Genomic DNA, 12,609 nt, shown 5'->3' on the forward strand with positions numbered 1-12,609 from the left:
GCGATCCCTATGGGTTGGAGCTGTCATTTATACGATGTTGAGAGCTTAACAGACTCATAGAATACTAAGTGGAGAGTGAATCCCAGAGGTCATCTCCACATTTTCAACAGGATAAACTTAGTTCCAAAGGAGAGGTGGCTGATTCCTGATAACACAGCAAGGTCACAGCAGATTCAAGACCATGCTTAAACTTCCTGATGCCTTATCCAATGGCCATTTCACACTATCAGAGAATGATTATATCATTGTGTGATTAACAATGTTTTTCATCTCATAGTGTTTTTCATCTGTCAAAGAATCATGGTAAAAACAATTATCAGTAGTCTCTGTGACAAATTTCTATCAGATCTCAAGCCCTTAAAAAGTTTTTTTTTTTTTTTAACTGATGGGCTAAGTTTCACATGGCTAGGAAAGCTACATAATTATCTCTCTTCGTGGCCAACTGCTAAGGGATTAGGTCCAAATCTTAGAATCTCATCAATTCCCTGCCTTCCAGGTCAAATAAATTACTTTTCCTTGGATGGCTTTTGTGTTAGAAATTTTTGCTGCAACTTCAAGATACAGGCTAACAAACGTCAAAGGGTACTGCAAGGCAGACAGACCTCTGGGGAACATACACAATATAGGGGCTTGAGAATTGTTCTGGGGCATTGTAACTTCTCACCCTCAGAGAGGGTATGCAAGGGTTGGGGAGGGGATTTGTGAGAATTTCCTTGGAAAGAGTTGTGGGGGTGCTTTCAGTCCTACCTTCTCACCCAGCGTCTGCCCCCACATCAAGCCTAGTGGGAAGGGCTCAGCTATGTCTACTCTGCATTGGAGGAATTGAGTAGCCTAGCATTTACTAAATCCCTGGGGAACCAGATACAGAGATAGCTGTCTACCCTGGTGGCCAGAGACAGGGAGAGTTGCTGCTGCATTCCCAGAGTTAGTGGGTGCTGAAAAAGCCTGAGTGCTCCCAAGGATCAGATGAGCAGGTGTGGGGTTGCCAAAGGTCCTGCCCAATTGTTCCAAAGAGAGGGGCAAACAGGCCTCAACAGAGAAATACTAAAAGCATCACAGCACGCCTTTACTCTGAAAGAGTAAGCAGTGATCCTGAGGGGAGTGAATCCACCAGGTCAAGCAAACTGCAGGTGAGAAGTCCCAGTAAAATGCTTTAAAGAACCCATGAAAGAACTCCAGAGTCTCCAGATAACGGCAGAAGATCCTCCATAACAAGAGAGTCAGCTTGAAACATTACCCCAGCCCAGAGAATGTGAGCTGGGCTTTCCACAGCACCAGCCAGGTAAGAACTCTCCCACTTCACCTCCCTCTCCTCCACCCTCTGCTCAAATGCAGGAAGGATGAGAAACAGCGGTCAGCTGGGGAAGTGGGGCGGGTGGAAAGGAGGTAATTTAGGAGCAGCCAATCCTGTATGTTCCTCAGGAGTCAATAACCCCCCTGGAATAGGCCTTATCTGAGGGAGAGGGAGTAACTATAATTTCAAATGAAGTCTCAAGCTTTGACAATGGAACTAATTTCTGAAATGAGACTGTTTTGCAATTTAAAGGGGCCTCAGGACTTTGTGTTAGCAAACAGTGACTAGAAAAGTCACGGGCTGGTGGGCGCGGTGGCTCACGCCTGTAATCCCAGCACTTTGGGAGGCCGAGGCGGGTGGATCACCTGAGTTCAGGAGTTCGAGACCAGCCTGGCCAATATTGTGAAACCCCGTCTCTACTAAAAATACAAAAATTAGCTGGGCGTGGCGGAGCATACCTGTAATTCCAGCTACTTGGGAGGCAGAGACAGGAGAATTGCTTGAACCCAGGAGGTGGAGGTTGCAGTGAACCAAGATTGTGCCACTGCACTCCACCTTGGGCAACAGAGCGAGACTCTGTCTCAGAAAAAAAAAGAAAACAAAACAAAAGTCATGGGCCTACTGACCACTTCCATCCAGGGTCAGAGGAAGGACTTTCTTCATTAAGTAAATTTTAAATGGACAGTTGAAGAAAAAAATTAAACTATCTGTGTAGTTGATAGGTTCTTGTTCAAATTAGCAGTTACACTGTGTTGAAAACAAAAGCCACAATCTCAAACACCTGTCGATGAACAATTGGAGATCTATCACTCTTTAACAAAACGATGTTTGTTATTGTGGGACAATGCTGGCAGAGATGGGTCTCATCTTGTGATGACTTCAGCAGACTGCCACTAGCAGTGTGTGGTGAATAGTGTGCCTTTAGTTTGCTGGACTCCTCTTCCAGTGGCCCTCTCTCAGGAGCAAAAGGAGCAAAACACAGTCTATTCACTTTTCCTTATAGAGCAGGTTAGCCATTTCTTATTGTGTAAGCTTCTGACCTCCATACTCACAGGGTCAAGTTGTTTTTCCTAACAGTAATGATAATTCCTTCTCTAATAATAATTCTGATGTCAACTGAAGAGACAGTGTTTTTCATCCCTACTGCACTTGATAGTAACCAAAAATGAGCTTCTCATTTTGTACATTTAAAAGATAATCTTTTTTCTTCAGTAAAAATTACACAGCTGTCAAAACCATGAAACTCACATACATGGTGAGACTTTGCTTGGCTACCGTTCAATGTTTCTGGTTCCTAGTGGTTATTAAAGAGTTATAAGCTTCATATTCACTCAAGCTTCTAAATTCTTATTCATAAAGTCTGCTCAATCCAACTATAGGTTTGACAAAAGTAGGGAGTGCCAAATTAGTGGCCAGGTTATTGATAATGATTTGATGACCTTTCCCACAGGATGAGGGTCTGGATGTCGTAAAACTAGGAAGCTTTCTACTATTTAAAACCACTCAGCTGAAGAATGTTCTGGTAAATAAGAGATGATTGACAGGATTTTAAAAATAACTCATGATCTTAGACTGTGAAGAATTACATATCCTTTGCAATTGACAAGACATTTGTCACAGGAAAAAAAATTACATACTGAAACCATTCCTAGCTCTGATTGTAATATCCTAAAATATTTCCAATTTCTCAAAGGTTATTACAACATTTAAAAATATCTTCTCAACATAATTTCTATTAACTTCAGTTTTTTAAATATGTATGTAAAAGTTATAACCATAAGGTAAGTTGTATGATTTAACTTTATAACAGTTCATACCAGATACATTTATAAACATCAATACTATGCCTCTAAGTTGTAACACACTGGGGGACTCAAATAATCACTAACATTGCTTGAGGCACTTCTGGAACTCTTCTTTGGAATTATCTTTAGAGTTGGTCTATGAACCAGACCAGAAAACAGACAAAACAAAAAGTCATATTATTTCATGGATCTATCTTCTATTTCTTTTTAAAAAGAATGAACAGATGATAAGGGGGGAAACTAGCCCAACCCAACATTAAAACATACTAAAAAGCCTCTGTAATTAAAACAATGAGTTACTGGTCCAAAAACAGATGAGTGAAATCATCTAGAGCAGGGATTAGCAGTCTATGGTTCAAGGTTATATATTTTTGTAAGTAAAGAGCTATTGGAACACAGCCATGTCTATTCATTTACAAATTGTTTATGATTGCTTTTACCTATAACAGCAGAGACTTTGTGGCCTGCAGTCCTAAGTATTTACTGTATGGCCCTTTAAAAAAAAGTTTGCTGGCCAGGCGCAGTGGCTCACGCCTGTAATCCCAGCACTTGGGATGCGGAGGCGAGCGGATCATGAGGTCAAGAGATTGTGACCATCCTGGACAACATGGTGAAACCCTGTCTCTACTAAAAATACAAAAATTAGCTGGGTGTGGTGGCACGTGCCTGTAGTCCCAGCTACTCGGGAGGCTGAGGCAGGAGAATTGCTTGAACCTCGGAGGTGGAGATTGCAGTGAACCGAGATGGCACCCTGCACTTCAGCCTGGAGACAAAGCGAGATTCCATCTCAAAAATTAAAAAAAGTTTGCCAACTCCTGGACTAGAGTGTCCTGAAATACATTCAAGTGCATATAAAAATTTAGCATATGATAATGTTGGCATCTTAACTTTATCCAACTCAACTTTATGCCAACTATTCAACCCAGTAGTTGGCATCTACTGGGATAAAGACAGAGTTTTAAGTAAATGATGCTGGGACAATTAATTCACCATTTGGAAAAAGATAAAATTAGATCTATACTTCACACCCATATATAGGAATAAATTCCAAATGGGTCAAGATTCTAAATAAAAGGAAATTAAATCATACAAGTATTACACAAACACATGGATGAATACTTCTTAAATCTCTGTGTAGGGAAAGGCTTTCTAATTATGATTCAAAATCTGAAGTCAATGAGAGAAAATATTGATAAATTTTACTATGTAAAAATGAAAAAAATTAACATGCAAACCCACCATAAACAGACACACACATACACACACACAAAAAGACTGAAAATTTAGCAAAAAATATTTCAACATATGTCAAAGACAAAGGGCTAATATCTTTAATATATAAAGAACTCTTAAAAACTGAGGAACAAAGAACCACAAATCTCATTTTAAAAACTGGGAAAAGAAACAGGCAATTCACACAAAATATACAAAAATGGACCTTAAACATATAAAAAGATACCCAAACTCACTCATACTTAGAGAAATGCGAATTAAAACATCATTCTAGGTACCATTTCTCACCTATAGTATTGATGAAAATTGCAAATTAAAAATTATGACAACACATTATCAGGCTCTGGGGAAATGGGCAGTCTCATTTATACATTGCTGATGGGAATGCAAACTTTTTGGGGCAGAATATGGCAATATCTAACAAGATATATTACCAATCCTCCTCCAAGTCCTGGATAATTTAAAGAGAACTCAAATTTAGGATCTCATCTTGAAGTCAGTTTTTTTCCTTTGTTCTCACTCTAGCACTTCATCTCTGTGATTAGGCCCAGGTCTTGTGATCCTGTCTTCTTTACCCTGTCAGTCCTGCTCTATGTTCTAATGACCTGAAGTCCATATGTGGGTTGTGGAGCTAAACCACCATGAAGAAGGGAAGTCTATATACCCATACAGCCACATTCATCACAAGTTTCTGTTTGAAGCTTGTTAAACTCATTACAAGACAGATTAGTTCAGTTCAGTTTCAAATGCACATTTATAAGGTGATCATCTCTATCTGCTAAGTATCAATACAGTAAAGTTAATTTGTTTCCGTTTTATCTTTATGATAAAGCTGTTTTATCCTTTTCCCCTTTTCAAGTGAAAAAAAAAATCTCGTTTCATGAAACAGTTGAAAACTAGAGTATGAAATAAAATCTGCTTTTAGTCAGGCGTGGTGGCTCACACCTGTAATTGGAGTTTGAGACCAGCCTGGGCAACATGGTGAAATTACGCCTCTATAAAAATAAAAAATTAGCGAGGTGTGGTGGCACATTTCTGTAGTCCCAGCTACCCAGGAGGCTAAGGTGGGAGAATCACCTGAGCCAGGGAGGCCAAGGCTGCAGTGAGCTGTGATCATTCCACTGCACTCTAGCATGGGTGACAGAGTGACACCCTGTCTCAAAAAAAAAAAAAAAAAAAAAAAAAGAAAGGAAGGAAGGAAAGAAAGAAAGAAAAATCTGCTTTCTAAAAATATTTTGATTACAAAAGTAATGAAACTTCCTGTTTAAAAAAAAATCATCCGTACAGAAATGAAGAAAGTGAAAAATGTAATTACCCCATTCAACACTGTTAACAGTGTGGTATGGCCAGGCACGGTGGCTCACGCCTGTAATCCCAGCACTTTGGGAGGCTGAGGCAGGTGGATCATGAGGTCAGGAGATAGAGACCATCCTGGGCAACATGGTGAAACCCTGTCTCTACTAAAAATACAGAAATTAGCTGGGCATGGTGGCTCATGCCTGTAATCCGAGCTACTTGAGAGGCTGAGGCAGGAGAATCGCTTGAACCCAGGAGACAGAAGTTGCAGTGAGCTGAGATCACACCACTGCACTCCAGCCTGGGTGACAGAGTGAGACTCTGTCTCAAAAAAAAAAAAAAAATTGTGGTATGTATAGAAATTTCCTGTACTTAAAATCTTTTATAAGTGGGTATGTATGGAAAAGTTACACTACAGTAAAAACCTCACTGTTTCTCCCAATTACCAATGGATGAAGTTAGTGGATACTTGCATAGTCTTGTCTCATTGGACTTAATGAACACGTGGACTTAGTAATGAACAAATGGGCTTATTAAAAGCCATCTGAGGCCGAGCACGGTAGCTCATGCCTATAATCCCAGCACTTTGGGAGGCCGAGGCAGGCAGATCACGAGATCAAGAGATCGAGACCATCCTGGCCAATATGGTGAAATCCCATCTCTACTAAAAACACAAAAAATTAGCTGGGTGTGGTGGCACGTGCGGGTAGTCCCAGTTACTTGGGAGGCTGAGGCAGGAGAATCACTTGACCCCAGGAGGCGGAGGTTGCAATGAACCAAGATTGCATTGTGCCACTGCACTCCGACTTGGTGACAGAGTAAGACTCTGTCTCAAAAAAAAAAAAAAAAAAAAAAGCCTTTTGAATCCTTTCCTGTTGAGGAGCATCTGTCTTCCCCAGGTTTTCTGTGTGTTGCTAACATCTGATGAATTTCGAACATTAGGCTTCCTCAGGAATGTATACTGTATAATGTTTAATTTTCCCAGAACCTTTCTTTCTCTCCAGCAAATACTTCTTCCTAGATGACACGCAATGTAGAGGTCAGCTGAGGTACACAAACCCCACCTTATCCCTTGATTTTTCTTTAAACCACCTACCATTCTCAATTTTCACCATCTGGGAAAATTTTCAAGTGCTCTGCTAAGATTTCTGAAAGTGTTCATGGATTTAATTTTAAGTCTCCTTGGCCCCGTGGATGATGTCTGTTTCACCCTCATGTCATCTCAGAATGCAAAGTTCAAACCCATTTCCAGTTCCCACAAGAAATCTCTTCACCCCAAGAATGTTATATTCAAAGTTTGGAGGATTGCCTCACATGGTATTCAGCCTGCCTGCTACCAGCTCTATGGCCTCCCTTTTCTCTCCTTCCCTTCTGAATCCTCTCCCCCGATATGGTTTGGCTGTCTCCATCCAAATCTCATCTTGAGCTGTAGTTCCCACAATTCCCACGTCATGGGATGGACCTGATGGGAGGTAATTGAATCATGGGGTGGTTACCCTTATGCTGTTCTCATGATAGAGAGTGAGTTCTCATGAGATCTGATAGGTTTATAAAGGGCTTTTCCCCCATTGGCTTGCATTTCTTCTTCTTGCCATCATGTGAAGAAAGATGTGTTTGCTTCCCCTTCCACCATGATTGTAAGTTTTCTGAGGCCTCCCCAGCCATGCAGAACTGTGAATCAATTAAACCTCTTTGCTTTATAAATTATCATCTTGGGAATGTCCTTATAGCATTGTGAGAACAGACTAATATGGTAAACTGGTACTGCAGAGAGTGGGGTGCTGCTGTAAAGACACTAGAAAATGTGGAAGCGACATTGGAACTGGGAAACAGGCAGAGGTTGGAACAGTCTGGAGGACTCAGAAGAAGGCAGGAAAGTGTGGGAAAATTTGGAACTTCCTAGAGACTTGTGGAATGGCTTTGGCCAAAATGCTGATAGTGATATGGACAACGAAGTCCAGGCTGAGGTGGTTTCAGATGGAGATGAGGAACTTGCTGGGAACTGGAGCAAAGGTGACTCTTGCTATGCTTTAGCAAAAAGACTGGTGGCTTTTTGTCTCTTTCCTAGAGATCCATGGAACTTTGAACTTGAGAGAGATGATTTAGGGCATCTGGCAGAAAAATATTTCTAAGTGGCAAGGCGTTCAAGAGGAAGCAGAGCATAAAAGTTTGAAAAATTTGCGGTCTAACGATGAAATAGTAAAGAAAACCCATTTTCTGGGGAAAAATTCAGGCCAGCTGCAGAAGTTTGCATAAGTAATCAGGAGCCAAATGTTAATCACCAAGGCAATGGGGAAAATGTCTTCAGGGCATGTCAGAGACACTCGTGGCAGCCCCTCCCATCACAGGCCTGGAGGCTTAGGAGGGAAAAATGGTTTCCTGGGCTGGCCCAGGGCCCCCCTTCTCTGTGCAGCCTCGAGACATGGTGCCCTGCCTTCCAGCTGCTTCAGCTCCAGCCTTGGCTAAAAGAAGCCAATGTACAGCTCAGGCCATTGCTTCAGAGGATGCGAGCCCCATACCTTGGCAGCTTCCACGTGGTGTTGGGCCTGCGGGTGTGCAGAAGACAAGAACTGAGGTTTGGGAACCTCCGCCTAGACTTCAGAGGATATATAGGAATGCCTGCATGTCTAGGCAGAAGTCTGCTGCAGGGTTGGAGCCCTCATGGAGAACCTCTGCTAGGGCAGTGCAGAAGGGAAATGTGGGGTTGGAGTCCCCACACAGAGTCCCCACTGGGCACTGCCTAGTGGAGCTGTGAGAAGAGGACCATCATCCTTCAGATCCCAGAATGGTAGATCCACTGATGGCTTGCACCATGCACCTGGAAAAGCTGCAGACACTCAACACCAGCCATGAAAGCAGCCAGAAGACAGGCTGTATCCTGCAAAGCTGCAGAGGCAGAGCTGCTCAAGACTGTAGGAGCCCACCTCTTGCATCAGTGTTACCTGGATGTGAGACACGGAGTCAAAGGAGATTATTTCAGAGCTTTAAGATTTGACTGCCCCACTGGATTTCAGACTTGCATGAGGCCTATATCCCCTTCATTTTGGCCAATTTCTGCCATTTGCAGTGGGTGCATTTACCCAATGCCTGTACCCCCATTGTATCCAGGAAGTAACTAACTTGTTTTTGATTTTAGAGGCTTTTAGGCAGAAGGGACTTGCCTTTTTCTCAGATGAGACTTTACTTGGACTTGGACTTTTTGGTTAATGCTGGAATATGCTTAGACTTTGAATTATGTGCCTGTAGTCCCAGCTACTCAGGAGGCTGAGGCATAAGAGTTACTTGAACCTGGGAGATGGAGGTTGCAATCAGCTGAAATCACACCACTGCACTCCAGCCTGATGACAGAGGATATATAGGAATGCCTGCATGTCTAGGCAGAAGTCTGCTGCAGGGGTGGAGCCCTCATGGAGAACCTCTGCTAGGGCAGTGCAGAAAAGAAATGTGGGGTTGCAGCCCCCATGCAGAGTCCCCAATGTCTCAAAAATTAAAATAATAAAAAAAAGGCTTTGGGGGACTGTTGGGAAGGCAAGATTGTGTTTTGAAATGTGAGGACATGCTATTTGGGAGGGGCCAGGAGTAGAATGATATGGTTTTGCTGTGTCACCACCCAAATCTCATCTTGAATTGTAGTTCCCCCAAATCCCCATGTGTCATGGGAGGGACATTGTGGGAGGTAATTGAATCATGGGGGCATAAGAATCATGGGGGCAGTTACCCCTATACTGCTGTTCTCATGATAGTGAGTGAGTTCTCACAAGATCTAATGGTTTTATAAGGAGATTTTCCCCCTTTTGCTTGGCACTTCTCCTTCCTGCCATCATATGAAGAAGAATGTGTTTACTTCCCCTTCCACCATGATCGTAAGTTTCCTGAGGCTTCTCCAGCCATGTGGAACTGTTAGTTAATTAAACCTCTTTCCTTTATAAATTACCCAGTCTCAGGCATGTCCTTATGGCAGCGTGAGAATGGGCTAATACAACCACAACCCCAGATTCTTCTCTTTATTTATTCAGGTAATGTCTTCTTTTTGAAAGTCAGTAGTTCTCAAAATGTGGTTTCTGAATCTGCAACATTAGCACCACCCAGGAGTGTGTTAGAAATGCAAACTCTCAAGCTCTAACTCAGGTCTTCTGAGTGAGAAGCTCTGAAGGTGAACTGACCAGCACATCTGTGTTTTAGCAACCCCAGGGTTTCTGCTGCATGCTAAAGTTTAAGGACTTCTGCACCCAAACACAAGGTTTACAGTCTTCCCCATGTTTGCCTCTGAAGTAATTTTACAAAGACACGTTTCCCCCAAAAAGGAATCTTTGCACCAGCTACCAAGAGAAAAAATATATCCCTATCTTACTCTATTCCAAATCTGTGGTGGTTCCCCCTTCTCTTATAGTAACCAGAAAACCTGCTAGATAAATTCTAAAAGAGCTGTAACATTTTATTATAATACATTTGCTTCTTGCTTTTCTGACTCTTTCTCTCTGATCAGACACCTTCCTTGTTGCTGACCACAGAGGTGGAACCAGGGACCTGACCATCCCCTTGACCACATCCTGTCTGCTGAGTTGCTGAGCCACTCTTGAGTGACCTGGCTGGGTCATGCCTCTGGGTATCTAATAGATAGGGGATTCACAATAGGACAGTTAGGTCTACACACATGTAAGAGCATTTGAGGGTAAGATGTGCATGGAATTGACTAGCAAACATTAAGGTAGTTGGAAAGTTAATATAAATTAAAGGAACTCCCATTACACCAACAGGTATCGGCTTAAAGTTTTTGCATTACCTCAGATAAGCAGAAGAGACACTGGAAAGGAAGAAGCATGGCAGCAACCAAAACCCTAACTCCCACGCTGCCCTGGAAGGTCATCAGTAAATCTTCCCAAGAAGTAGGGAATACTACCAGACCAGGTCATGAATAAATTTTCCCAGGATGTAGGGGATATTCCTTCCACCAGAGACTGCTACTCTTTCTCAAGAATGGAAAGAGACCTGGAACTTCACTGGGCTGAGAACCTCTTGGAAGCACAACTGATTCTTTATGGGATCTAAATTTGCCTTCCTGCTCCTACCTCTCAATCTCTCTTCCATCCTAGAAGTCTTGATTATCTTTGGTCATTGCCATCTCTGCTCATCTCTCCTCTTATGCACTCTCAATCCCCTATTTCTCTATTTTTTATTTTCGTCACCCAGTGTTCTATCATTCCACTCTCTCCTAAACTTTCCTTTCAACTGTGACCTTTGGAAAGGTTTCCCAGGCAAACAAACTCCCCCATACACTTCACCTTTTCACTACAAGTTTATTCTACCTCCAGAAAGCTGGCTTTGCCCTGAGGAATCATGTCTCCTGCAGCTCTTTCCAAGAATGCTGCTTTCTTCCACACCCAGATTCTTGAATAACCCAATCTCACCAGCTGTAGACACAGATGGGACCACATTTTGTGTTTGCTCCTTATTCTTGCAACCAGCAAACCCTCAGACCCCAATGTTTTCCCAGTGATGTGTTGTAGCCTCAGAAGGTGACTCAAATGTACTCTTGGTCTTCTATTCTAGATTCTAAAGAGAGTTCACTGCCTCTGCAAGCCAGTAGAGGCTGGCCCTGATGCTGCCCGCAGATGCTTATGGGTCCAGCCATACAGTAGTCTTGGGTACTGCATAGCAGTGAGGATTCTTTCTCCAACCCTGTATCCCTTAGGTTCCAAAGTCCCATAAGGTCCTTCATTATCCAGTCCCTACAGCTTCTACCAAAACCTCCTGGGGTATCGATTTCTTTCATTTTTCTCTGTCTCTTCCACAAACCCAGGCAACAACATCTTTTCCTCTTTTAGCCCAAAAAAGGTAACAGCATCCATGTACATTAAGAATATAAATGGATGCCATGGATTGGAGCTATTTACAGCCACACACAGCCAGCATCCACAGTGTTACACCCTTAACCTCCCGTCTTCTAGAAAGGACTTAGCCACTTCTATCTCCTAGAAAAGCTCTTAATTTTGGCTTTCAGGACACCACCTCCTTTGACCTTCCTCCTTCCTATCTGGCCCATCTTCTCTTTTGGAACTCCTTTCCTGGGCCCTAGCCTACATGTTGATGTTCCTCTCCTGAGCCCCATTTTCCTTTTACTCCACACATTTCTCTTGGCCACCATTACTCACTGACCATATGGCTTCAGTTACTTCATATGCTGAGATTCCCAGATTCATAACTGTAACCCAGACCTCCTCCTCCCCTTCAGAGCCACATATTTACATGCTCACTGGACATCGCTTCTTGGATGTCTTCCAGGTACCTAACATTAGCATGTCCTAACTCATAGTCTTTCCCCACAAACTCTTCACCTATGTTCCCTATTTCAGTGAATGGTACCATCACCCTTCTAGTTGTCCCAGACTAGGGGTCTCTTACTTACTTCTACTTACCTTTCACTACTTACAACCAGTAAGTTACAAAGTCCAGAATCAGATCTTGACCTCTTGGTTCAGGTCAATATGATTTCCAGTTGGAATTCCTATCAAACCAGTCTCCTCACCTAGGGTTTTGCTCCCCTCTATGGCAGTGATTTGTCATCTGTTTCTCATCATAGCACACAGAAAATGACAACTGTAGTACAGCACACTGGGATAACAACTCGAGGCCACTGGAGGAAGCTACCAGTTCTGCCTTCTGCCTCAGAGTCTAAAAGGTTCATTACCTTGGCTCAAAGCCTGTTAGTAAGCTCTTCTCTGATTTTTTTCACCCTTTTGCAGCCAAAGTGGTCTCTCTAAAGCACAGACATTACCAGGTCCCAGACTCCCACTTTGGCTCTCCACCAGCTAGACCTCTTAGATCAGACCCCACCTCCCTCTCTAGCCTCCTCACCCCCTTGCCTTCTGCTCACGCCCCCTTCCTCATGTTCCAATCACACCAAAACGACTTGCTGTTATTACCCACAGAGGCCTGTGAGCTCTTGTCTGTAGACTTCCTCACCCTCCCACATCACCCTGT

The 12,609-nt window shown here is 42.9% G+C and overlaps 1 pseudogene; it reads right to left on the reverse strand.

Annotated features, from left to right (window-relative positions):
* Positions 1–9,995: 9,995 nt before the first annotated feature.
* On the reverse strand, positions 9,996–10,064 carry LOC112208802 (U7 small nuclear RNA; annotated as a pseudogene).
* Between the last annotated feature and the right edge of the window lie 2,545 nt (positions 10,065–12,609).

This window comes from Pan troglodytes, chromosome 2, assembly GCF_028858775.2.
Source record: "Pan troglodytes isolate AG18354 chromosome 2, NHGRI_mPanTro3-v2.0_pri, whole genome shotgun sequence".
In the NCBI taxonomy this organism is placed as follows: domain Eukaryota; kingdom Metazoa; phylum Chordata; class Mammalia; order Primates; family Hominidae; genus Pan; species Pan troglodytes.